General features: G+C 34.2%; 1 long non-coding RNA gene across 2 annotated transcripts; it reads right to left on the reverse strand.

The window, feature by feature from the left end:
- Nucleotides 1-281: 281 nt before the first annotated feature.
- LOC111925833 (uncharacterized) lies at nt 282-24,529 on the reverse strand. Of its 2 annotated transcripts, none has more exons than XR_002862491.2 (3): nt 24,337-24,529; nt 22,731-22,847; nt 282-915 (listed from the first exon to the last, which is right to left on the reverse strand). It is a non-coding gene; the product is annotated as an uncharacterized LOC111925833 (long non-coding RNA). The 2 variants fall into 2 exon arrangements; XR_002862492.2 differs by having other exon boundaries at nt 800-915; nt 22,731-22,850.
- Nucleotides 24,530-27,288: the final 2,759 nt, after the last annotated feature.

Raw genomic sequence — 27,288 nt, forward strand, 5'->3', positions numbered from 1 at the left:
CTTTAAACTGAAAGAGGGTTGGTTTAGAAATTAGGAAGAAATTCATTACTGTGAGCATGGTGAGGCACTGGAACAGGTTCCCAGGGAAGCTGTGGAAGCCCTGATAGTTGGTTAGGTCCCTAGGCAACCTGGAAGGTGGCCCTGTTTAGGGCAGGGGTTTGGAACTTGATGACCTTCGAGATCCCTCCCACTCAAACCTTTCTGCTGTTCTTTGATTAACAATGATACAGGATTTTTTATCTTCAAATAATTGCTAATTAAGTCTCATAAGATTTTAGTGATTTTTTTTTTTTCTGCATTTTTAATACTATTATACAAGGTTTCTTCCTAAAATCTAATGACTGGAATTTTAATAGGGATTTAGGCACCAAAAACTTTTCAGGCAGTAAAATTAGTATTACTATTCACTCTTCACCTTACCCTTTGAAGTTTAATAGTCGATCTTAACTACCAACACCCTCAATTTAATTCTTGTTGTACCTTAAAGAACACAGGAACAAATGAAGTTTATACAAGTTCAATCAGCCTGAGAGTAAGTGCTTAATAAACTTCTATATTTGGGCATAATTGCCAGAATCCTGACAAGTATCAAAACTATATTTTTACTAAAAGGACCTAGCTTCAGTCTTTTAGCTGCTAGATAAACATTTTAACAGAAGAATACAGCAATAACTAAGACCTTAGATTCAAATTATTTATTTTGTCACAGTTAGGGTACAAATTAATGAAGAGCAAGAACAATCCTGCGTATCAATGCCCTAACTACTGGAGGAGATGATTATTTTAACAGTCAACATACTTCAATATTGAATACTTATTTATTTCAGGACTTCCTTGTCTTCTACTTTCTTAAGGCTTCTGAAAATTTGGTGTCACAACATGTGAATCTTGCAAAATCTACAGTTGTCTCTGAACCTAGAAAAAATATAGAGATATTATTTCTTACTAAAATTAATTTTCTTCACATAAGCACTACTTACATTTATCTGCATGGTTCTACATGACGTTTTCATGAGAGAAATTTCACGTCATATATATTCAATCTTGCTGGAAAATAGCTTTACACAGTGGAGGTTTTTGACCTCAAACATAAGTGTGAGGAACCTGGAACAGTCCTTTCTCACAGCTTTGACTCATCCTGTCAAAACATTCTGTTGGGTCAGGAATGTGCAAGTGAGCAACACATGCAATATGATCTGATAGGGTACAAAATGAACCTTGGCACTGGACTTCATAAACCTAGATTTGATACTTCTCTAAGACTATTACTGACTGATTGTTGAATGCCATTACCTAATAGATGACAAATAATGACTTTGAAATATAATTTTAAAACAAATACAGCTAGAATGTCTGAAGTTACATGTCTTCACTCTTGCCTCAATGAAGAGTAGATATTTCAGATCAATTGTGTCCTTATCCACTTTGGTTCAACCTGAATTGTCCCTACAGTTGTAACTTTTATTTTTTTAATTTGTTATAAAACCTGTAATTAATATAGTTTCTCTTTAATACTATCAGATCCTATAGTATTGGGAAAATTTCTGGATGCTATGTAACAAATTATCTGAAAGTTTAATCTGTAGCTGCTCAAAATTGAATCTATTATAGTTTTTCTGTAGTACATCCCTAGGGGCTTCATGTACACTTTAAAAAAATAAGGTCCTTACTTTAGGTTGCATTTGAATTGGGCACTGGGAGAGCAAATTGCTTTGGAAAAATAAGGCAAATATATAAGTTGTATGTGTTTTTACCATTTTAGGTCTACATACTTTGTCATGTTTCTGTCAATCCATCAGTTATTGATAGACAAGTCAGTGACTGTCTCCAGCTTGTCAATTTATTTTTTATGGTCTTTAATTTTTGACTCCTCCCATGTAGAAAGAGATGATGAGTATTTTTTATCATATTCAGACTGATGTTGGGCCATTCAACTCATCTAAAGTTAACAGTTCAGTATTTTTTATTATCTACCTAAATCTATTTATCTAAAATACCTAGTAACATTTTTTTATTGTAATCGAGTAAAATTTTCAATAGAGTAACAGAGACAAGTAGTCAAGCAAACAATGAGCAAACAATGAGATTTTGAGAACAAATAAATGTGCACTACACATCAAATAATTCTTAGAGCATTTATTTTTTTGATTTTCCCCTTTAAACCTTCATTCATGGTCAGAGGAGAAATAGGAAATATAATAAATCAGTAGGGTGATAAATTATCCATGGTATTTTTCAGTAAACTATTTAAAATATTAAGTCTATAGAGAATAAATTGTTTACATCCTTTTGTCAAACACACATAAATAATTATGTTTAGATTTTTATTTCACAATATCAATCTTATGCAGCAGTAAATTACCCAAAATGAAACCAGCAGTTATATACAATGTATTATTCCCATTTTCACACAATCTTACATAATTTTCCAATTGGCTTTTTGATTACATATTGATTTCTATCACCTATTTTGTGTACATATCTCCTATTTTTCAATAGCTTTGTAGTCCTGTTACTATCATGAAATCCTACAGTTATTTTCCCTAAAATATTGATCTCTGTTATAATCTTATAATATAATTTATTTACTCATTTCTTTGTGAAACTGGTCTAGGACAGTACAGCTGCATCTTTGTTTTCATTAGTAACTTCCTGTCTGGGTTTACTTACACTACTGGGTTTCCGCTTCTGTAGTTTTTCAGAACCTTTTTAGCTGTTGTTTTCGCCACTTGACCTCTCCCATTTCTCTTGTTACGTCACTACTCAGAAACCTGTGTCTTGAACATGATCTGTTGCTCTTTTCTTTATTTTTGAGAAAATACTCAGTGCCTCAGAATACTCTGGAAATAAACATTATGACTTTTTTTTCCCCCCACTCTGTTTTTTGGATTTTTTGTGTTTTATTTTTTCAGTTTGGTTGGGACTTCTTGGTTTTGTTTCTGTTCAAATCCATTGGACTTTTTGAGACATAGCACATCCAAAAAGTGGGAGAAATTCTTGATAAAAATGTATTGATGTGATTGTGAAACAGCAATATTCCTTCTGTTGGAAAAAATCTCATTTGTCTTTTGGAATATAAAACTAGGACTAGTTTACTTTGGGTTTATGTGGATAAAAACCAAAGAAGATGAGTTTCTGATCCAGAAGATAACCTAGGTAGTTAAATGCCTAACTTTCCAGCAACTCTGATTTGACAAAAATGGCAAAAGTGAGGACACGGGACTTATATCTTTAGCTTAATCTAAACCTCAATATTATTTCATCAGAAGTTATTTTGAAAAATAGGAAAAATATAATTCACTCACTGCATATGCCTTTCCTATTTTTTAATTTTTTAATGAAATAAAATGTAATTGAATGACTGAAAGTTTCTTGGCATAGCTCTTGGTACTTGTTTATATTCTGGAGTCTGTTTTCCTTTCTAGTAGTTGTATCTTACTCATCATCTTTAGTTCAACTGGTGATCAAAATCTTTTTTATCTCATATGCATGTCAATTATTTACTTCAGAAAACTCATTAACTATTATACAGCAACAGATCCATTATACAATCTTCCCATGTTTTACTTTTACAGGGAAAAAAAAAATGAAAATCAGTTATTGGCAGATTTAAATTGTTAATGCCTTTTGGGTTATGTTCCTGAATAATTCACAGATCAAACTAAATTTTGATATACAAAGTTCTATCTGAGCACCATGGGCATGAAAACATGACATAAGAACAAACATGTAAACATGGATCTGAGATGAGCTGCAAGAAAGCAGCCCTTTTGCCATTCTGGAAGGAGTTCAGCATTCACTAGAGGAATGCTCTTCTTTTCTGTACTTTGTTGTCATGTCTTGTAGTTGAGGATAGATGAGGGACTGTGAATCCTCAATAGGCAGACTAACAGCAGTGGTGGTTGGGCTGTTCTGCATCTGCTATGCTGAGCCACCACTGTGAAAAGCCTTGGCTGATGTCAGACAAGTCCCAAAAATGGCAACAAAATAAAATTCTCTAGAGCTGGGTTACTGTAGACTATTGTTATGTCATATAGAGAGAACAATTATATAAAGCCAAAAAAGCTATAGAAACACCACTGACAGTTCTATGAACTAAAATATTTGCCTTCATTGCTACCTTCCTTTGGAGAAATAAAAATAGACTGAAAATACAACATTTCAGAATTTTAACAAATGCTGTCTCCAAAAGCATCTGCCATCTTTATGTTTGACATCTCCATTGCTGTTTGCATCCCCATGACTCTTTTTTTCCTGTTCTTTTACTTCTGGTGATCGGTCAGTTGGTTGGTTGGTTGGTTTGGGGTCTTTTGCTCCTGTGGTTTGATTGGGGTTTTTTTTGCCCCTAATTGCGAATATTCTGAGTTTAAGTGTGAGTCAACTTCATACACTTGGAGTTCTCAAAACCTGTACCTGTAATACTTTCAGATTTTAATATAATAAAAGAGCTCACATGTTCTTCTCTGCAATAGCTATAAGATGGTACCCAATACCAAAAAGGCATCACTTGGTACTGCAGAACTGCCTGTAACTTTCTCTTTGGATTCCCCTTCATCTTTCTAATTTCAAAGCAAACTGCACAGTGTCTCATGAAGAACTGCTGTTTACACAACCTGTGAGGATGCCATACCCATAGTTTGCCTCCCCTTTCCTAGTTCCTAGATAATCAGTAGTATGATTGATAATCAGTTGTTCCTCATACTCCCTTATTCCAGCAGTATCCTTCACATGATTAGTGTGGATGTTTTTTATCTAATGCTGCTTTTCCCTAATGAAATCCATGAATTCTTAGTCTGGGAAGTATGAACTTGATAGAATGTGTACCTTCATCTGTTATCAGCACTACAGAACTGCAGTAAGTTGTCCATAACTACTGAGATATTACTTGTATTCTAAGTGCATTAGCATGCTAGCGAGTAGAGATTGTACTGTCTACATAATCAAAGGAGTTTTTAATTAGAAATTTCATATTTTAATGATAAACATCTTCAAGAGGATCCTTGTGAAAGGCACGTTCTTTGTGCTTCATATTCAGTCGAGAAGAGTTATTCTTCTAGTAGCATTCTGCTAACTATGCAGTGGAGTGGGAAGGATTATGCAATATAAACTACAGCACGTACATGTGCTATGACATCTCTCCTTCAAACAAGATTGCTTTTCAACATTTCCTGAATTTATCTTTGCAATTTATTATGAATATCTGACTAGGAAATAGAGAGATAATGCAATGTGAATATACTATTAAAATTACATAATGAAAACATGCTCTCTGACCAGCTTAAACAGCCCATTTTTGGGAATCAGAAAATACACTAATCTTATTCATTTACATTAAATTTATTTGAAAAATTTTAAACCCAACACTTCATCAGTATGACAGAAATATTTTTTTTTTTTTGTCTAAATTGGAAAATGTAATGCAAATGCTAAAGAGATTAAACTGTTGAACTTGCCAGTTTTGAAACACACTGCTAAGAGGAAAATTCTGCTCTAGGCAGAGAAATACATCTCATGGGAAGGAGGTACTGTATGTCTTGCCTCAATTTCTAAAACATGTGTTTTTATTATGCTGCTGAAGAGTAAAATATGTCTCCCAGCAGAACATGACATGGTTCTGCACACTTTATTTTATGCTTCCAATCTACTGCTTCATAGACTGTTAAGAATGAAGCCATGTTGAAATTTATGGTTTCACTCACCTGTAATTTTAATAAAGTATCTGTTTGAAGAGATTCATCCAAGCATGAATAAATATGGGATACACAAAAAAATCTTTCCAAGAAATAAATGATATAAACATGTATTTGTTGCCTTTACAATATTATGGGAATATGTGTGTAATATAAGTATTGAGCATTCTATAAAAGCACCATAATATCATAATTTTTCTGTTTTGATAATTTGGCATGTTTTGGTTTTTAGACAGAAAAAAATTGTTCATAGCATAGTACTATATTTTTATCTCCAAATTAAGAGGTCATTAATAAAGCATCTAGTGTAAATTAATACTTCTCTAGGGAATAACTAACAAGGATAAATGCTAAGAACAAAACACCTTGATGTTTCTAGACCTCTGATTAGTGAAACATTATCATACCAGTGAGCTTCACAGAATCCTGATTAAAACAAAGCCTTATCTGAAAACAGACTACTTAATTTAAGGTGTTCTTAGTGTCTTTGGTGACTCTCATTTTAATAAAACAGAAAATGCACACAATGAAAATTGAATTGCACATGAACAGCTTGATTAGAAGATTGTAAGGCTGTCATTTCATAATAGTGCTGCACATTAAAAACACAAAGAAGCCTAAGACTTAAAAAATTACTATATCCAATACTGTGTCAAGGTAAAGTCAGCAAAGGAACAATGCTTGCTTCCAAAACAGCAGTATCTTTGTAACTGTTAGTGCATCATCTTGGTCAGATGACATTTATTTATCATACAATATCTATTAACAGCTAAATTACGTAAGGGTTCCTGACACCAGGCATACTTGCGGCATATTTGCATGCGGCGATATCCACTGTCCATATTGTCAGTATTTATACATTTTCTATGGAAAACATTGGTAGAATTAAGGATAGTGTTCCAGTAGCCAAATTCTTCATAGTGAAGTAATAATTTTTATTACACCAGCCAACATAGTTGCAAAACCAGCCTGGTTCCTCTTTAAATAATCCCTTGGTGCAACAGGTTTGAAAGATAAATGGCCAACTTCAAAATGAACCATAAGAGCAACTGTTCTAAGTTTAACTAGATGAAATTATCTATCTGCCCAAAGAGAGAAGAAAATAGTCCAAATGGCAGAAGCAAACCTGAATTCACAGCATCACTATCATAAACATCGTCCACAAAGTTAATGTATCTTGCTTGGGGTCCAGCTTTAGTCCATGAAGAGACCAAACACATTGTTTCCCTTTTTCCAGGACTCAATCTTTGCTGGAGATATCTTTCTGAACAGTGTTAACATATTCCGAATCTTAATAACACTTCCAGCATTAATTCATCTATTCTGAGTTTGCCTTAGGGCCAAAATATTTTCTCATGTTAAAAACTTCCCTTTAGGGTGGTCTGCATGAGAAAAAATTTTGGCTTAGTGCCCTGATTTCTATTCAGTGTTATGTTTGATGCTTGAAATGTCAGATGTGGTTGGAGGTACGATATTTGTGTTGAATAATGAAAGCAAAGACCTCATGTCAACAAAGCCTTTTTCTGGTACACTGCAGCAGCAAGAATTTCTAAGTAGACTGTTTGCTTAACTGATAGAGAAAGCTTCCATAAAATATTCTAGTCCCTTCTGTTCTTAAAATGCTTTGAAGTGACTTCTCAATGATAAGGTTAGGAAAAGATTAATCTTTTATGTATGACAAAAATATATCTATTTTATTTCTTAATAATTCTTTATTTTTGAATCAAATATTTACAGGAGTTCTTTTCTGAAATGACATGTATTATTCAATGATCTGGAAAAAAGCAGAAGAGCCGATGACTATTTTATGTTAATTACATTTTTAAAGAAGAAGGAGAGATTGATGGTGATTCTAATTGACCAGGAATAGCTAGTAGTCATAAGTAAATAGATAAAATGCTAAGATGTTCAGTTATTCTACAGCTTCTCATTCACTGTTAGAACTATCTTGGTAGCAGGGAAGTAACCTTTTTCCTAAAAAATTATCTCTGATATAACTAGAAAAAAAAAATAAAAATCGTACTGCAGCATCTTCAGAATATTTATATTGAAGGTGTTAATGAACTAAGTATTTAGATGTTCTATGAAATTTAAATCTTACCCAATTCTTAGAAAAAGGGAAAAAATCACTTTAGTTTTGAAATATACAGGAAATACAGCTATAAATTATTTTTGTCAATTTGAAAGCAATAAACGTTTAGCTTAAGAAAAAGGAGGTAACACAAAAAACCTAACATGGTTAATATAAAAAGAATGTGCTTGTATCTGTGAAAGGCAATAAGATCGCTCAAGATTTATTCTTTTAGTGAAAATACAGCTTTTTTATTGTGGTATGGTCATTGTTAGTGTGAACTAGCAGCTCCATAGAGGTCAGCTGAGTAGATTAGGCCTTTCCTCTGATAATACAAGTTCTGTATTGGACTTTTAAAGAAATGTTTGTTGCATATAAAAATTTTAGTGAGCCAAGAACAATTTCAGTGAACAATCTGAATCCTGTGTGTATGAGCATGGCACCTGTTTGGTTTTGATGCTGCCATCTGAGTCTGTAATTGTGGTAGGATATGAAATATCAGGCAACTTGGCTAAGAGGCATTGGCTCATGAGCATCTTTAGAAACACAAAGCTGAAATCTACTGTGAAGTTAATGTTTTGATACCAAAGCTACGGTGTACTGTAAAAAGAAGAAGGTTTTCAGTTCATGAGGTCAATATTAGCTTGTATTCAATCTTTATTGGACCATGCTGCTTTACAAAAGTTATGATCTGCCTCATTTTATATAGTTGTTGAACAGTAGGATTCATATATCATATTGGATTAATTAACAGTTTAGAAGGGATAAATTATACCTTGCTCTTGAATTAGTTCATGGGGAATTTGAGTGCAAAAGAACATCTGCACACAGCCTCCATCACTGCAACAATCAAGTACAGCTTATGTCCAAGGAGCACAAAGACAGGGGTTAGTTCAGCAATTCTTAGGTTACTGTTCTGTTCCCTTGTGTAGCCTACTTATTGAGCTAAGGATCCTAATTTTTTATATACAGACTAGTATTTTTGTGACTTTTTACCAAGCCTAGAAGAAGCTGTAAGAAGAGATCAATAGCCATTTATTTCACTACCTAGTAATGTATATTTTTAAGACACACAGGTTTTGCCAACTCTGGCAAATGAGAGGCTTCAGGCACTAAATATGAGGCCACCTCATATTAGCCTTGCACAGCTAAAGTCTCCTCCCAACCAAAAGAGGGTGACTGTATCCAGTTTAATTTGCAAATTAAATCTGTGCTGTCCTGAGCCCTGTCTGAACATTGGATAAGAGACTGCTGAAGAACCTGGGCCAAGATACTGCACAGAACATGCTCACTGTTTGCCAGCCTTCATGTCAGGAATCTGGATCTCTAGTCATATCAAGAAATTATCCTAACTCTGAAATCTTAACTCTGGTTCCAATAGTTCTGCCTAAGTCCGTGAGTCTGGACCTAACACAAAGAATTAAGGATCAATTAATTACTTCTGTCATGAAACAAAGAAGAGAAAATTCTTCTTAAAGAACAGTTTTATAAAAACAGGTCTGAAAACAGAAAAAATTATTAGATCTTTGCATGGAGCAGACCAATATTCTGCAAAGTGATAGGAGAGTTCATGAGAATTTTCTATTTAAACTTCCTTACTGATTCAGGGATTCTCTGTAGTAAGGTAATTACCTATTTGAGAACTGTAAGGATGTTAAGTGTATCTTTTCAAACTCAAATTCATCAGAACTTTGGTTCTTTCACTGACAATTAAACCTACTTAGAGAAAGGGATTTAAATGTTGGCAGTAATTTTTCATACGAACACTATAATTAAATTAGTGAGGCAACAGTAGAAATGACATGTGCAAAGCAAGGTTTATATTAATTTATACATTTACACATTTGTACATTTGTATAAATTCTGAAATACATACTCTTTATTATAATTAACTGTGAAATGGAGCTATATATGATTCATTTTAGACTCAGAGCCAAAGGGGAATCTGCTGATCACAATGGAGTTTCCCTGCTTGCAGCACAAGTGTATGAACACTGTTTACACAGAGGTGAACAATAATCACACAAGTTGGGCAAAGGCAGGGAAAAGTACTTAAGTCAACAGAGAGAGTGAACAGCCATGTGATGACTTGAAAGTATGTGACATCCTTGAAAAGTATGTTCTTAATCCTGAGATTCAGAAATTTGAAGATCAAAACCGTTGCTAGGTGATCACATTTCCTTCGGAAACTATTTATGCCACTACTGTATTTCCATAAGGAAATGTTAAGATCATTCTCACTATAATCTTTTACATGAATAAAGAAGGACTTTATATAGATTAATAGAGTTGATGCACATTCATGAGGGCCCAACACTGTCTTGACATGCCATCTGTGGCGCTTTATCTTCCTCTTCAGAATGGCACAAGTCTTTCATCCACTTTCAGCAGTATGTGGATGTCTTGAATACCTTTACTGTTTGAGAGAATCAATCAACTGAGCTGGGATAGCTAATGCACATGATTGAATTTTGTTCACAGTGGATGATGAAGCAAGAACAATCTTGGTTTTTTTATAACCTACAGAAATCTCTTCTAATTTTACAGATTCTCCATGTTCTTTGGTCTGTTACCTGCAGGAGCCATTTGAATCACTAGCTAGAGATGTAACCTATCCTTCATGGCTGAGCATGTGCACCAAGATTTAGAATCAGTACCTATGATCCATGGACTTTTACTAGAGAATGCAACTGTATTGTTACATATTATACAGAGTCTGACAGAGAAGTAACTTCTGATGATACATATTGTTTTTTTTTTTCCTTTTCAAACAGCAACTGAAAGTATTGCTAATGGTGATTATTAATTCACTATTTAGCATAGGTGAATCATATTAAATCCTTTGGTATTTTCCAATGGGAACTTTCAGCCACCCATAACTCAATGGAAAAAATTCTTGGGTTTTCAGAGAGTATTAAATGTGCAGGACCCCATTTATGGTAAAGCTTCTGTTATTGTTCTATATGCCAGCTTTTCTAATCATTCTTAAGTGATCTCTGCCTGACCAACACACCCACAAGCTGCATAAATGCCATAGGGAGCAGTTAGAAATGTAAGGATATTAATTTCACAAGAAAAAGACAGAGAAATGCCTTTGAAGAGGCAGTAGTCTGGTAAACTTTACCTCCTGGCGAGCTGCTGTACTCAGTTACAAAGCTTGTGTTTAATACTGTGTCTGCCTGTATAAGCAATGCTTTCTAATCTGCAGAGTACCTTTAGCTGCAACACAGAGAACATGGCCTACTTTACATAGCAGATATCCTGTCATCAGGAAAGATGAAATAACATTTGTAAACTGAAAATACATAAGAACCTAGGTTTGTGAAACATCTCTGTTCAAAGATTTTAAAGCAACTTCTCTGTTCAAAGATTTTAAAGCAACTTGTCTATCTAAAATTAACCGTATATACAATAACCAATGTGCCACACACAAGTAAGAGCTGCTGCTGCTAATAATTACAATTCAAATTTTTCTTCACATTTTCTTTTTTCAAGCCCTAATCTGAAGATTAATACTGATAAAAAGAAAAAAAGGCTAAGTTTTTGAATGAAATATACAGACTTAAGAGGCCTATGGAGAAAAGGAAAAAAAAATGTTCTCTGTAATTGGGAGAGTGAAAAATAAAGTATTACTGAACACAAGTCCTGGAACAAATCTTCTTAGAGCATTAATTTCCAGATTAGAAAAATATGCTGAAATAATAAATCAAAATTTCTGGTGGGCAAAGTAGAACTGTCCAAAGAAAGTGTGATTAGTTGGATAACTAAGTTTAAAAATGTATTATGGGACTTTAAACAAATCTTCTTAAATGGAATTATTTTTAACATTTTGTTAAATACATAACACCATACAAACTCACCTTTAGTGGTATTATACCAGTAAATAATTTCCCTTATTCTCTCTCTACAGTGGAATGAAATTAAGTAACATTTCCTTTTCCCATTTCATCAACAACCTTTCTTCTTCTTATTGCCCGCAGCAATAATACTGCTGCCTTTGGATGATGCTCAAGTTTACCCAAAGTAGGGAGTCATCATGCCCAATTTATAAATTCATTGTGCTGAACTGAGTAATAGTTTATTAATGGTTCTGAGGCTACATTCATACATGGAAAACTTTTATGCTTCTACTTTTTAAAGTGAAAATATTCCTAAAATGAAAGATTATTTTCTGTAATGACTTGTGGGAACATCAAGGAAATAATGTCCAAACAGACTCACATCTACTATGTCTCCAGTAGCATGAAAATCAGAAAAATAATCTGGGAAAGAAGGTCATATTGCTTTGCTATTTAGTATTTTTTTGAGTAAGGAATTGGTTTTAGTCTTCTTCCTGTCCTCAGGAAATTAAATTCTAACATATTTCTTCAGCATTTATACAAAACTTTTAACATGTTCAACAGCAACCTTCTGAAAATATTATCTTCCCAATAACTTCAGTACATATTGAGAAGTTGTACTGAGAACTAATGCTTAGAATATTCAGTGCACTTCTAGCTTGTCATATGCTCTTTGATCATCAAATGTCTAATAATTTATATGAGCAGAACCTTGCTAAATATTTTTTCAAATTTATTTATTGTCCAAGTGATTAGAAAGTTGACCAGTGGAATTCAGTGTTTAAAATCTATGGAGAAAAATCCCAATTTTTTTTTCATATGTAGACTTCCATTAAAACATTAATGAAACTCTATCTACAAATTCAACTTACTCCCTTTCAAGACTATCACTTTTTTTTTTTTTTTATCCCCCATTTTTTGCATTCATCTATTAAAGTTACACCTACTTATCGGTTTTCTCAGAATTTTTCACAACACATTACCTATAAGGGTCTAGAGACAGTCCTATCCTGGCAGCCTGTGCATTTAATACAGACTGCAGAAACTTCTGCAAATTCTTGTGATCATGACTCATTTTATTTTAAATTTAACTAAAAAGTAGTGTCAGTGTGATACATCTAAGATGATTTTAGCTGCTTGTTGACCATGCTGCATAAAGGGTAAGTGAACTGATTTTGAGACAGCTACAGATGGGCAAATATTGCCTGATAAAACTAAGAACATATTTTGTGGTACAGAGTTCACCTTTCATTACTTTCTAAGATAGTATTTATGAGAAGTTTTAAGACTTTTTCCTATGTCAAGGTGTAACCATGCATGCAAATAGAAATATTTGAATGATTTCCCAGTACTTAGAAATATTAAACTACCTTTTCTGTATAAAATTTATTCTTTACTTCAGTGTTTATTAAATATTCATAGCTATATTGTGTATTAGGAGTTTTATAGCAGAATATTACTTCTTTTATGATTGTGTAAAGACCCAAGGAGGACTACTTCTGTGGAAGGCCACTTTTAACATATAATGAGCAACACATCAGCTAAAACTGACTGAGAAATAATTTTATCTATCTCTTCTTTTAGCAAGATCTTTTTCTTGTATTTGGTCTTCAAAATTCATCATACACATCAGTAAAATGGTCTTGTGCTGATCATATCAAACTAGGCTTTCTATTGCTTTTATATTCTACTATCAAATCATAAGATATTTTTTATATTCATTGCTTGTATTTTCCAGGGCTATTTTTCCTTATAGCAGTTGTTTTTTTGCAGTTCATGCTTTAAGACACTTGCAGTGACATCGGTCAGACTGTCTCCCACTCTCTGAGCACTTTAGCCTATTGCATCCTAATTATAGTGTCTTTCAAAATTCCCTGTCTGGGGCATTAGTTCAGTACTAACTTACATAGAAGAGTGTCTCCCACTGAGTCAGTAGCACTTAAAAACTTGCTACAACACTGAAGTGTTCCTTAGAGGTCTTCCACTCTTCTACTAATTCAACCTGAATGTGCTTAGCTTGTTAGGTCTGACAGGATTACAGCCCATGCTGGCACAACTGCCTGAGTTCACAGAAGACTGCAGGAGATCTGAGAGTGGTTTTTCAAGAGAATATCATTCCAGTGTAAGACTGGTCATTCCAACATAACTGATTAAAAATCCCAAATGTAAATAAATTAATTTATAAAAAAGTTCACAGTAATAATTTATTTTTAAGACGTGCAATTATATCAAAAATCTTCATTACAATGTATTTAACTTACAAATATCAATGTAATTAAAACTTCATAATAAAAATTATTTATTAATTTCTTATACATTGCATACCTAAATATATAGATATTGGATGAAAAGGAGTGAAGAAAACATCTTGCAAAACAGAGGATTTATATTACATCTTGAACCTTAGAAGTCCTCTAAATTCTTTTAAGTATGTCTTAATATTTACTGATACATCTGAATTAAGTAGTCACTCTGAAGAATGGTAAGAATTGGTACAAATTAGGTCTGAATAATCTTGATAACCTAGCTCTAAGTAATCTAGTCTAAAAGGTATTTTCCCTGTCATTTTACTAAATTGAGTCATTAATGCACTCTCTAAGAGCATGGATAGTCTCTGTGATCTCTACATCTAAAGACCACTGACAAAATCTTGTAGAAAACCTTAATGGTTTTTGAGGAGACCTTAAACATAATTGAGCATAGCAATGTATGAAGCAAAAAATGAAAAACAGTAGCAGAAGTAGTATTACTGACGCTAGTTCTTGCTGTAACAAGAAAGGTGAATGGCATTCTATGACCTTAAGCTGTGCTAATTGCATTTGTTAATGGTTATAACAGGTCCGTAATTACACTAACAGTAAGGGTCCACACTTCTGGAGGATTCATTCTCTGTTAAATCTGTTAAGCATGATAGAAGCAGAATTTAACATTACTTGGCAGAACTCATTCCCCCAACTGAAGCTTCTTTGGTATTTTGAGATTTATGATAACTTTTCTCAAGTACATGACAAAAATACTTGAACTACCTTCAGAGTTTCAATTGTCATTTATAACCTGACATATGAATTCATGTACCTTACAAAACCTTGAAATCTAGTAATTCTTCTAATCTATAGTGGTAAAGTTAAAATGCTTACATCTTATAAGGGCAGTTTTTATCAGAACGTCTCAAGGTATACAACAGAGGAAGCCAGCTTTATTTAGTTCTTTAAATAATTGTCGTACAAAATATATTCTTGAATTTATGAGCAAGTGAAAGTTGCTTTTTTCTCCTACAAAAGTGGTACTTGTTACTGCTTTGTAGCATTGACACATTGGTTGCATGTTCTGTACAGTCTCTTTCTGTCGGTTTTTCTTTTCATGTGTTTGACTGACTAACAAGAAACTCCTGTTAATGCCACTCATTTAACAAAGACACTGTTTTAATAGCTGCTCTGACTGCAGCTGCTTTCCAGAAATGGCATACTGTAAACCTTAATTTATCAGACATTATGGCAGCCTCATTCTACTTGATTTCACTGTAATGAATAAAGGTACTATGCCTCCAGGGTCATCAAGTCATTATTTCTGATGCAGAAGAAAAGTATGTATTATCCACTCCATTTCTAGTTTCTGCTTAGTTAATATATTAAAGATTTGAGAGCCAAAAATACTCTAGAACAAACAAGCACTATAAAGTGGTCTTTCTTCGATATAGAGCTAAAACCCTACTTTTTTAATGGCTTCTGCTCAAATTTTTTTTGGTCTCATAATAAGTTTCAATTCTGTAAAGGAAAAAAAAAAAATCATTGCTATGCATGTCTGAAAAAATCTACTGGTCGAAGGATTTTTTGACCATGTTTGCTCAAGTTTCGTATTACATACTTTTCTGTAGGTAAAATTTTTTAATGTTTTTAAAGTGTCATGGTCTATCCCCATTCAGCAAACAAATTCCACAGTTTCCTCACTCACTCCTTTGCCAGTGGGACAGAATCACAAGGGTAAAAGCTGAAAATCCTATGGATTGAGATAAAGGTAGTTTAATAAGGAAAGCAAAACCTCACATGCAAAAAAAATTAATTCATTGCTTCCCAAGGGCAGGCAGGTGTTCTCCAGGTTCTCCATCTCCAGGAAAGCAGAACCCCATCACATGTAACAGTGACTTGGGAAGACAAACACCATCACTCCAAACATTTCCCCTTCCTCCTTCTTCTGCCACCTTAAATACAGAGCATGACATCATATAGTATGGAATATCATTTTGGTCTCATTGGGTCACCTCTGTCTCTTCCCCAGCCTCCTGTGTACCCCCAGCCTCCCTGAGAGTGTGGCAGCAGGAAAAACAGGAAAACAGTCTTGCCTCTGTGTCAGTCCTGCTCAGCAATAAAAATCCTCTAGATTATCAACCCCATGCTCAGTACAAATCCAAAGCATAACCCCGTACCAGCTACTGTGAGGAAACTTAACTCTACCCCAGCCAAAACCAGCATAAATGGTTTGACCTTCTTCTTCTGCATTTTAAAATGTTTGGTGGCATAACAGCATAAATAAAGTTTGTATTGCTAAAGGAAGACAAGAACAATGACACTGCTTTTAAAGTCTTGTACATATATGCATCTCTGTTCTCTTTTAGGAAGATTTTTATTGCTTTGGTAACATTCTAGCAGGTTGCCTGAAATAAAAAGGAGTTACATTTTTTTTCTGTATACGTATGTATTTTTTCTGTTGCTCAGCTGTTGTTCTTTCGGAGAGAGAACTGACAAAAATTTCATGTTTCAGAAAGAGATGTAAAAATAAAGTTGTCAAAACATGCACAATAATACGTTTAACAAGAACCTTGTGGTGTTAGGAAGTCACATGTTTGTACAGCATTTATCATATTAAATTATGAATACACAGATTATGCAAGGAAAATTATTACCTATTATTATATAAAGATGTTTACATTAAAGCCAACTTTCAATTCATCACTGTCTGTGATAAATTTTCATTGCAAGCCAAATGCTCAGCCTACACATATTTTTCTCTATAGCCCCTCAGCAAAAGGTCAGATCTCCTTATTGTTCTTATCTCCAGTATTGTATAATGCTGAACTTCTCCTTCTCTAACATAAATGTATGGAGTTTTCATCAGGGAATAATTTTTCTCTGGTGCTATAGGTCTGAATAATTGCCTGAACAATGTGTTTCCATACTATATATATTAGAAGCAGATGTGCTAGAGGATAAACTATTATTTTATTTACATTACACTAAAGTGAAACAACAGAGGATAGAAGATATGTTTTTCTAAACCTGAATATTCAAATAGAAGTTTCATGTTCTCCTTAATCCGACATCCATTCTTGAGGGTAGATTTAAGGTCATTTGCATGCTAGTTAACTGGTTGTGGGAGTTGCTAAAAATTTACACATTTACATTCTTAGCTAAGGCAGCAAATAGCTATTGGAACTGCATTGCAAGGAACTGGTGGGACCACTGCTTGAAAAAATCTGTCTCTTCAAGCAAAGTCCAATGATACAAGCAAAAATAAACTCATAAAAATATTAGAAGCTCATAACTAAATATTGGTTATCTAATACTAATTAGGTCTTAGAATCTAGCAGAAGAGAAACCAGTACCCTTACAGGCCTACTCTTCAGTATGTCTACATGAGTCTTTTAATAGGATCTAAGACCAGACTGACCTCAAGCTCCAAAGCAAGGGCAAAAATAATTATTGATCTTACTGACTTTTTTTTCCTTAGGTTAGCATCTCCACTGTTAATACTACAGGCCACATGGGGTTGCTAGGAGTTGTCTAGGATACCAGCTCATTGGAAAAGAAGCTACAGCCTGAAATGAGCACTTCCACATAATATGGCACGGAGAATGAATTCCAGAACAGGATTACAAAAATGATGCAGCAAATAATGTATAAAGCTGCTCATTTGCCAGACAAGTTGTGTTGCCTTAAGAACCTATGCTATCTGCTGTTCTGCAAAGTAATTCTTAGTAACAGGATGCCACTATTTAAGACTCCTATCTTCCACAGTTCTGAATAAAGCTTCATTACCAACAGCTAGTGAAATTAGTTATAAATTTTAAAACATTTTTCTCATAATGGCATTTTTTTTCTTCTCTTTTTATAGTATTACACAATTTTAATATAGCTGGGGGAAAGAGAAAGTCTGAGAAGCCAAAGTTCTTATGTGCTTATAAATTTCCTGAGGTCTTTCGCTCATTAGAGAATGTTCTTTGGAAAACCCCATTGTGTCTGCAGTTCAGTGCCAATCTCTAGCACTGGAAGCACATACTAGTGCAGTCCCAGTTAGGTTGATTTTAATGAAAAAATACATGTTAGAATAGTATGCAAACACATTTTTATTAGTTATTTTTCCTTTGACATTGTTTTACTGAGAAACTAGGCCTTTTTCTCCTAAAATAGTTCATTTAGTATTTAAAGAAAATTCTTCAGAAAAAATATTTTTTTTAATACATATCTGTGTCTATGATTAACGAAAGCTGGATTCTAGTTATATGTTTTGAGTGTGCATATTGGAATTCATTGCATGCGTTCTTCCTTTTCTTACTGTTTTGCACAATATGCTATTTTAGGTTTTTTACACTATTTTTAGGTATTTTCTTCAGCAAACATTTTCTTTATTTTCTCTTCTCCTTGCACAAGTGTTTTTAAATCTTGAGATTTTTAACATTTTTATAACAATGAGGATACTTCGTAGTGACTAAAAAAGTGCAAAAATAAACTGAAGAAGCACTGAGTATAAGATAGGTACACACATTAGCTGCATGCTTATGTGACAGGATGTAATAAATGGTGTGATGTTGTTATATAGATATTGACAATGACTGTGTATTATGCCAGTCTGTTTGACAGCCACAGTATGGTCGAACTGAAATTTATCAGTGCTTACAGGGGGAAACTGTCAGTCACAGCAAACAGGTGTCAAGGGAGGAGAGAACACTGGACACCAAGACAAGATGGTCTCTGTGGCACATCAAGGCAAATTCAGGTATGTCTTCCATGGAGTGCTGTGAGGATACAAGAAATACTGCCATGGGATAAAACTGTGAGTGTGTTTAGAACTGATGAACAGTACTGTTGCAGCAAAATTGGGGGAAGGCAAATAAAAACTGGATTAAAATATGTGGTGAGTATGGGTACATACCATAACATGCTGTAGATAATGTGGTTTCCCATCTTAATTGGTAATTCCATACACTGTTGCCTGGGATTTTTGTGCAAATGGCCCTTCCAATTTTTGTATTTTTACAGTTTATGAACTTCCCCACTGTAGAGTTTGGGCAAAATTTTTATTAAAAACATTAAGAATATATTCATGTTTTGTCAATTATAATTTCAGTGACACTTCCAGTGACACTACCTGTGACTCTTCAAGAACTGTTCTTTAATCTTCAATGTTCCCAAATATCCTATCCTATCCTAAAGTGCTTTAGGATATTTACTAGAGCATGATCTCTGCAGCAAAGGTTCAGGGTTCTTGTTTCACAACCCAAGTATAGCCAGATCCATGTCATTGCAAACTTGTTATGCTGTGGTTTACTATCAATGTCATTTAAAGCAGATAATACACCCTGAGCTATTGCAATGGTCATCATAATATTATCTCTTTATTAGAATTAGTTTAACAGTCAGAACCAAATCCTAGCTCCCGATTTCACTTTTGGTGTTCAAAACCTTAGAAGATAATACCGATTTTTTTTAAAATATGTATGTCCTATAATGTCTATTTCTGCTATAAGAGAATTTTCTACAGAAAGTCCTTGCCACCTTCCACATAATACTGAGGATACTAAAGAAAAGGTAAATATTTGTCATAGAGCCTGAAGAAGCCAGATTAACTTTGTACTCACATTTCCCACTGTGCAAAGATATTCTACAGAAGGAGGGGTTTTGTTTTAAAGTTGAATATATTTACTGGGATTATTTTTTAACAATACAACAGTTCACTGAAATTAAAAAAAACAAAAACAAACACAGTCATTGAGATACATGGTTGGATCACAAACTTGATTCTCCTTATTGGTCTCTAGGTGTTTGTGGTCATGATTCTGTCACTTTATGTCGTGTTTCCAGTCACTGGGAAAGAATACATGGTCTGAAACCAGCCCAAACCCACTGTCCTCCTCAAAATTGATTCTGCTGGTTGTTCAGTTTTATACTCTATGTTGGACTGAGCCAGTTCCCCCATGCCAGTCTGGTTCACTCAGGAAACTTTTACACTGATTAAGCCAGGGAAGGCCATGAACATAGCCACCTGATCCCAGTAAACTCATTCAACCCTTTATCTAAAGCAGAGATGACCCTCTGGTCCTCTGTTCCTCTGGTCAATTTTGAGCACATTAATGTTAAGGTTTTCATGTATTATCCTGACAAGTTAGGCTAGCTTGTTAAAACTCTACACAAACAAGAATTTTACAGACCAGCATTTGTGTTTTTGCCCTTTTTGTCCATAATAAGTTTTGGGCGTTAACAGATTATTGTACATTTTTATCATTTGACATACAGGTCATTATTGTATTAGTGGCTAAGACAGTACATTTAGTGTAATAGTAGTCATAAAAATCAAAATTCTACACTTTTTTTTATACTAAAAATTAAATGAAGCAAAACTGCCTGAATACTAAATTTCACAGCCTTTCCATCTAAAATGTATGTCTGAGGAAGTGAAACCGATTTCTTTCGAAATTAAGTCTTACCTGAAACAAATCCTGAGTAGTTCTGAAAACAACTTCTTTGTCATCTAGTGAAGTAGTACATTATTAACCACTGATCAGAGAAAGTATATATTAATCTTGGTTATTTTGCATCAAGACAAGGATGTGAGCCCCATTTTAGTAAGTTGTCTCTGCACATTCATAGTACCTATTTCTTTAATGCAGGTATCAGTGACAGAAATGAGTCATAAAAGCAACGAAAGTGAATTAGAAAAATAAAGATTAAAGCCATTTGACCTTGAAGGATACTCTTAAAGAGTGTATTTTCTAACTCACATACTTAAGCGTACGTAGACATTTATGAAACAATTGTAAAACTGTTAAGAGCATGCAATTATGTTTACATGATAAGAATAAAGACCCAGCTGTCTTCAAGGATCAGTATTAACACTTCTAAATTGTGTTAGGTTAAAGTAAAATAAACTGTCCACACAATATGTATCATAAGCTTAGATAAGGTAAACACGCACATTGGTGGAAGTAATTTGGAAGTGTTTTGTGTACCAGCAGGGTACAGTACTGCGTGCAGCTTACTTCATCACAGCTCTCCTGAAACTAAAGCCAAGATATTTTGTACTACCTCTTACTACATATGATTTATTAGCTATGTTTCGCTTGATTGGAAGAAAAGGGATTTAATGTATGTTCCTGAAGTCAACCTTTAGCATGATGCTATAAGAAGGTAGTGCAGTCAGCAAGAATCCTGAACTTCTAACCCATCCCTTTGCTTTTTTCCATCAACTTAACTGTATCCAATAATTCAATCTGTCAGAAACTGCAGAACAGCATATATCTGTGTCCTGTGTGACTAGTAAGTTAACTTGTCATCTTTCTCTGTAATAATTTATTAATTAGTTGGAAAAACAAGTAGATGAAAATAAATGTACTGAGGTTTCCTGCAACCAAAAGCAGATGGTAATTTAACTCTGCTTCCCTCATTTTAAAATCAATTTTTTAGAAAAGTGATGAGTAAAATAAGGGAAAATCTTCATAGTCTGTGCAGCTATTCTACAGCAACCAAGAAAGACTTTACTAGCCTCTGAAGTAAGAGAGTGTCAGGATTTCTGGAAGAATATCAGCCATGACAAGTTTGACAATTACTGCCTGCTACCTTGGACTTGATGATTTATTTATAGACTAACAAGTTTAATTTTTTTGAAACTTCAAATTAATATAGGAAAAGAAGATGACAAAAGGACACTTCCAGTAAGTTTAATGTGAACATACAGAAATTTTTGGCATCCTAAAAAAGCACCAAGGACCTTTCAGATACCTTTCAGAGTTAGGTAAATAAAGATTCTATCAGTTTTTCATTGCAACATACCCATTTCATATATGGATAGCAAAGCAAAAAAACCTTAAAAATTTTTACTCCATTAATCTGATCCAAGTCAACAAAGTTAACAGAACTGAAGCTTTTACCACAAATTTCAATATGTTTTGGAACACATTTGGTGTCTATTTCAAAGACACCATTTGTTCAAATCTCAAATTTCATCGTATTTCAAATTATGATGTTATTTAAGAAGCGGCACCATCAGTCCACAGAATAGTTACACTGTTGTCATTAAACCAAATTTCATTTGGCCAGACTTATGTAGAAGTAGCAATTTTATATTAAGAAGACTAACTATTGAGAGTAAAAGTGTCATGTTTTAAAGAATGCGTAACTTCTTCAAAACCCAGCAGAAATGCTTAATCAGAATAAAACTATCTTTTTATTATTTTTGAAACATCAAATATTGTGACTGCATGTAAACTTAAACAAAAGACATTGATTGCTATGGCTTATATAATAGAGAAACAGTTGGTGCAAAAGAAAGGGTTAATGTACTTGGTATTCAGGAACAAGGACCTTGTCAATGCTAATGGGTTGCTATGACATTTACTTAGCGCAGAAATAAGACAAAGAAGTATTTGCTTTTCTCAGTAGCCCAGCTACCAAGTAGGACACGAAGTGACAACAGCTGTGATGCTGAAAAGTGATATGCTTTCCTGATTTATTCTACTTTCTTCACACTGAATAGTTGGCTCTGGTTGAAAAAGCCTTCGTGCATACACGTCACTGTGAGCAAGGGTAAGAAAATAACCCCTTACCCTGAAAAGATATTTAGTAGACTTTTAGTGACTGCTCCAATAAAATGGTAATTTTTCTCACACCATTTTGTGTTTGCTTTCACATCCACAATGAAATAAATTTCACAAAGCATAACCTCCAAATTTTATCAATTTGGAGGTCTTATAAAATGAAAATGGGAAAAAAAATCAAGAAACTATTAAAAATTAGGAGGAATGGGAAATATGCTTTTGAATCAGAAGAATGAGAAAATTCTGTAACAACAGAAAAGGTGGTGTGTGCACTGCAACCCAAACCCCCTCTCAAAGGCTGAACTACAGATATAGTCTTTTCATACCTATCAGCTTTTGCTGTCATGAGGATGTCCATTTTCATTAGCTAAAATATGTTCCAGAATGTAGAAGGCAAAGGAGGAAATCTGACACCGGAATTCAATCTTGCAACTTCTTGTTTTCTACTTTTAACCAAAGGAAAAAAAAAAAAAAAATACAGTAAGGAAATCAAGCCACTCATCTGGAAAGCAGCAGAGATTTGCTCTACCTGAAGCTAAGTAGAAGTAGTTTCTTTCCCATTCCATGGACCTAGACTGCAGAATAAGAAACTGGAATTAAAAATTATAGTAATAATATAAAAGTCCTGCTTGAACAACTTCTGACCCAGCTATGTTTGTAGACATCTGAGAAAATGTGATGTATATATTCCATCAAGAAACCAGAGAGATAAAAAAATACACAGAAATAATTATAGAATCTGTGAAAAATAACCTTGTGATACATGTAGAAGCTTTAAATAAACTTTCAGGATATCCAGAAAAAGGAATAAATTTAGAACTGGCAAATACCTTTAGATAGTGGTGAATTTGTTAAAAATTGCATTTATTGAATGGAATATGTTATGGAACAAGGAATTTTTTAGTCTGACGTTCTCTAACTAGGTTATTTTATATATTCTACATGTGAAAGATTTAATATTTATTATCAAATTTGCTTATATGAAGATAGTTGATACTGCATTGGATTTCTGATTTATCAGAGTGATTTAAATACTGCTGCATAAACTAATACAAACGTAAGTTAAACTTAACAAAATAAAGCAATATAAACAGACAGCTGGATCACAGCACCAATATGTTCCCTTTTATCAGTATCTATAATACTCTCACTGTCAGGATGCAGGGAGTCCCCAGTTGCTGGAAAGGAATATGTGGGTAGCAGCCATCTCAAACTTACTGCTGTCTTTTAAATTCTTTTGACACTTGTCTTGTTTTATACTCTATGTTTAGCTGAGCCACTACCCCCATGCTGATCTGGCTAGCTCAAGGAAACAGTCAAACTTTTAGTGAACTTGGGAGAAACATTTATAGAACCAGCAGATCCATTTAACTTTTGGTAGGTGCTCATGTGAAATGAAGGCCACCCTTCGATCCCCTTTGTGATGAAATAAAGCCAGCTTCTTTGCAACATCTGTGGTCACTCCCACCCCACGTAACTTTCCAGTCTTTATGGACACATCACCCTCGCTTATCTCTTCTGACCTTTTTCCATTTTTAAGGGTTTGTTTCTCAGTCACAGAAATAGAATGCCACAGACCTCTAATAGAAAATGAATATGCTATGTCAACAACATCTAGAAACCTATAAATAGTTAAGATCCAACATAATAGTTTTTGTGAAAATAATGAAGAATAAATTGCAAAATATTTCTTTCAGATTTTTTAACCTAAATTGGAAATCTTATTAATCCTTGATATCTTTTTAGAAAATTAATGATATTAGAACTTTCAGCTGGAAGTGACCGACCTTCCTTCAACTGAGCAGAGTAGAAACATCTTTAAAGGGAACACTCTGCATTATAGGTAGTTGATGGCCATATAGCACTTCTCACAGCTACAGTTACCATAGCCATTTGTCATGGTGATCCTTTTGGAATTAGCACTCCACCCACCTGGGCTAGCTCGACACTGCTGACCTTGCAGGGGACACCCCTCTGAATCAGAGGAGTGGCTTACTGGAAGAGACTGAAGCAACAATGGAGGAAACAGGAGTCAGGCCCTCATGAAGGGCAAAGTCCAAGGTTTAATGAATCCTCAGAGTAAACTCCATGGGCGCTGCTCCAGGAGAGCTCCCAAAACAGGGATGACAGCATCTTAAATTTTGGGGAGGAACAAGGGGCGGAGACAGATCACAAACCAATGAGAAACAAGAGGGGAGCGTGAAAGGCTCAAAAGGACATGGGGGAGAATTAATGAGGAAGGTTCAGGGTGGGACTTCCTCTGTCTCTGCCCTATCACTCGATGATCTTCCCCGAGCTTTCTAGAAGCTGGGAGGAGTAGTCAGGTGACAGACAGAGGGCAGAGGGGAGGAACAGGGAACATTCAAGAACAAGGGGCAGGTACCAGGTTGGATTGACAACTGGGGTAGGAGGGTACAACTTAGGCTAAACTAATAATAAAAACAGATGGGAGAGGGGAACAAACCATTAACATAACACTATGGGGAACAAAATTAACAACACAGTGCAACAGATTTTTTTTTTTGGTCTTTTTACTGCATGATATCAAACAAAAATTCTAGGAGTTCCTTTTAAACATGAGATTGCATGTTCAGACAAAGTGTTTGTGAGATGTTTGCAATATAATATTCATAGAAGGCAGTGGAAAGTCCAACCGTTAGTAAGGGTCTCATGTCAGCTGGTTAAGATATTCACTCGGTATGAGAAAGGTCTAGGTTGCTTCAATATATACTTATATGTGTTATCCAGTGTCTGTCTCATGTAAAATGTATAGTCTTTGGAATACAGAACAGAAGCCAGGTCTCTTTTCTCCTGTGAGATTTTGAGACAGTAGGCTACTGAGTTGTCGTTATGCTTGCTCTCTTTCTGATCCCATAAATTTTAATTATTTTCTGCACTGTGACACAGCTTCGAAAAGAAGAGGAAAAAATATTCTTAACCCCAGTATAACCTACAGTCCAGATATCAAGTTGAGAGGCTTGGATGTGATGTTGAACCTTCTCCTTACTGATTATTATATCTCTGACAGTATCTGTAAATGGGATATAACAACTAGGTTACAATATAACCCCATATTTGGGTAAGCATACATGACTTTTTCTCTCAGTTGTGCTCCAGAAAGAGATGATGATTTTTTGAGGTGTACATGCATCACAGTATATCAAAGAATTATGGAAAATACTTGGAGAAATTACCAGTTCTTTCATTCACATTGTACTTATGTATTTCATGAGTTCTGAAACTTTCTAAAGATCAGGATATGTATGTATACACAAAAAACAGAATGTGAAAATACATGGGAAAATAATTGTCAAAACTTGAAGCATATATTGAGTTTTACATTATAACTAACAGGCTGAATTATATCTACAGTTTACATGAATCCCTTCTACATTTCAGGTGAAAACCTTAACTTTCTGAGTGATTAGCTTAGAATTGAACTTTCTTTGCTTTTTCATTTTTTAAGGGAAAAATTGTCTTAGTTTCTTTTCAACCAATAGATATTTGATTTTTTAATAGATCTAGTGCTAACCCATTGGAGATGAATACTAAACTAAGCACCTAAAATTTTTCATGATAATCCTTTCAGATATAGAGAGAGTGAGTCAAATGCATAAAATTTTATTCATGCTATTTTACCAAATTTCTTCTAATTTACATGGGCACATGTGTATCTGTCCTTATGAGCTAGACATTTTATGATTATGTCCACTGTCATAAATATACATTTAAAAATATAAAAAACACCCTTTAAAATAATCAGGGAATTTTACAAATGCAAAATTACTGGAATTATTAGTTGAATTGTTGAGAAAAAATACTCAGAATTTGTAGTGGTTTAGATTTGCCAATTTCGATTTCCTGGCCAACACACTAAATAAATGTTGTGGTTTTAAAGCAGCAACTAAAAAAAAATCACTAGAAAATTTACTTATTTCTTGCTGTGAGATATGGATTAGAATGAGAGCAAAACAGGCTTAAAACTTAAAAGGAATAAAGAAAGTTTATTAGCAAAAACTATAAGAATAAGAAAACCAGAATAAAACTTACAGAAAACCTTTTTCTCCCCCACTATTTAACCATTCCCTTGTTCACATGACAACATAGAGACAAAAAATCTTTGGTGTTTAAAACACTCCCAGTTCTTGCTAGTGTCTTTTCATCAGTCTTTGTAGAGAAACAGAAGTCTTCTTCTGCTAATCTATGGAGTTTCTCACAAGAAAACTAATTTTCTTCATAGCTTCTTATTTCTCTGATGCCAGCTGCCTGAAAATCTGTCATCAGTTGTCTCCTCCCATTTCACATCACTCTGAGGTGTGTATGGGTCAAATGAGTCTAGGGATGTCATTTTTAAGGATGAGTTATTCAAAGGCAAAAGTTTTCTTCATCTGTCTCTGTGAGCCTCTCTGGAAACAGAAGTTTTCTCTTTGCCTCTACAAAGCTACAAATCTTCAACTATTACTTCTCCCCTCTGTTCCAGCACTTCACTATATCACAACTACTTCACTGTTTTGCTCAAAATCCACACTTTGAAACACTTCATTCCTCCCAATATACTCTGTCATGAATTAAAGGAGTTTTTTTCAAAACCCTGTTGTCCATCGCCATAGCTTTAACAGAAGAATATTTCAGCTTATAAAGCATCTCCTTATTCTCTACCGTTTCTGAAGCTTAATTCCTTTCTTCACTGTTTCTGATAGTTTAGAAAGTCTCTTTACATGTTGATTACTCTCTTTTTCTCTCTCTGGATAAAAGGTTAAAATCTGCAAGTCTCATATAGGTAATGAAAAGGTTAAAATCTTGCCCAGGCTTTGTAGATGGTTCTGTGATCTCTGCCGAACAGGAGCTGGAGCCGTCTGCGATGGAAGATTCTTCATGGCTGCT

The sequence above is a fragment of the Cyanistes caeruleus genome, chromosome 2 (assembly GCF_971803275.1).
Source record: "Cyanistes caeruleus chromosome 2, bCyaCae1.hap1.1, whole genome shotgun sequence".
NCBI classification, from domain to species: domain Eukaryota; kingdom Metazoa; phylum Chordata; class Aves; order Passeriformes; family Paridae; genus Cyanistes; species Cyanistes caeruleus.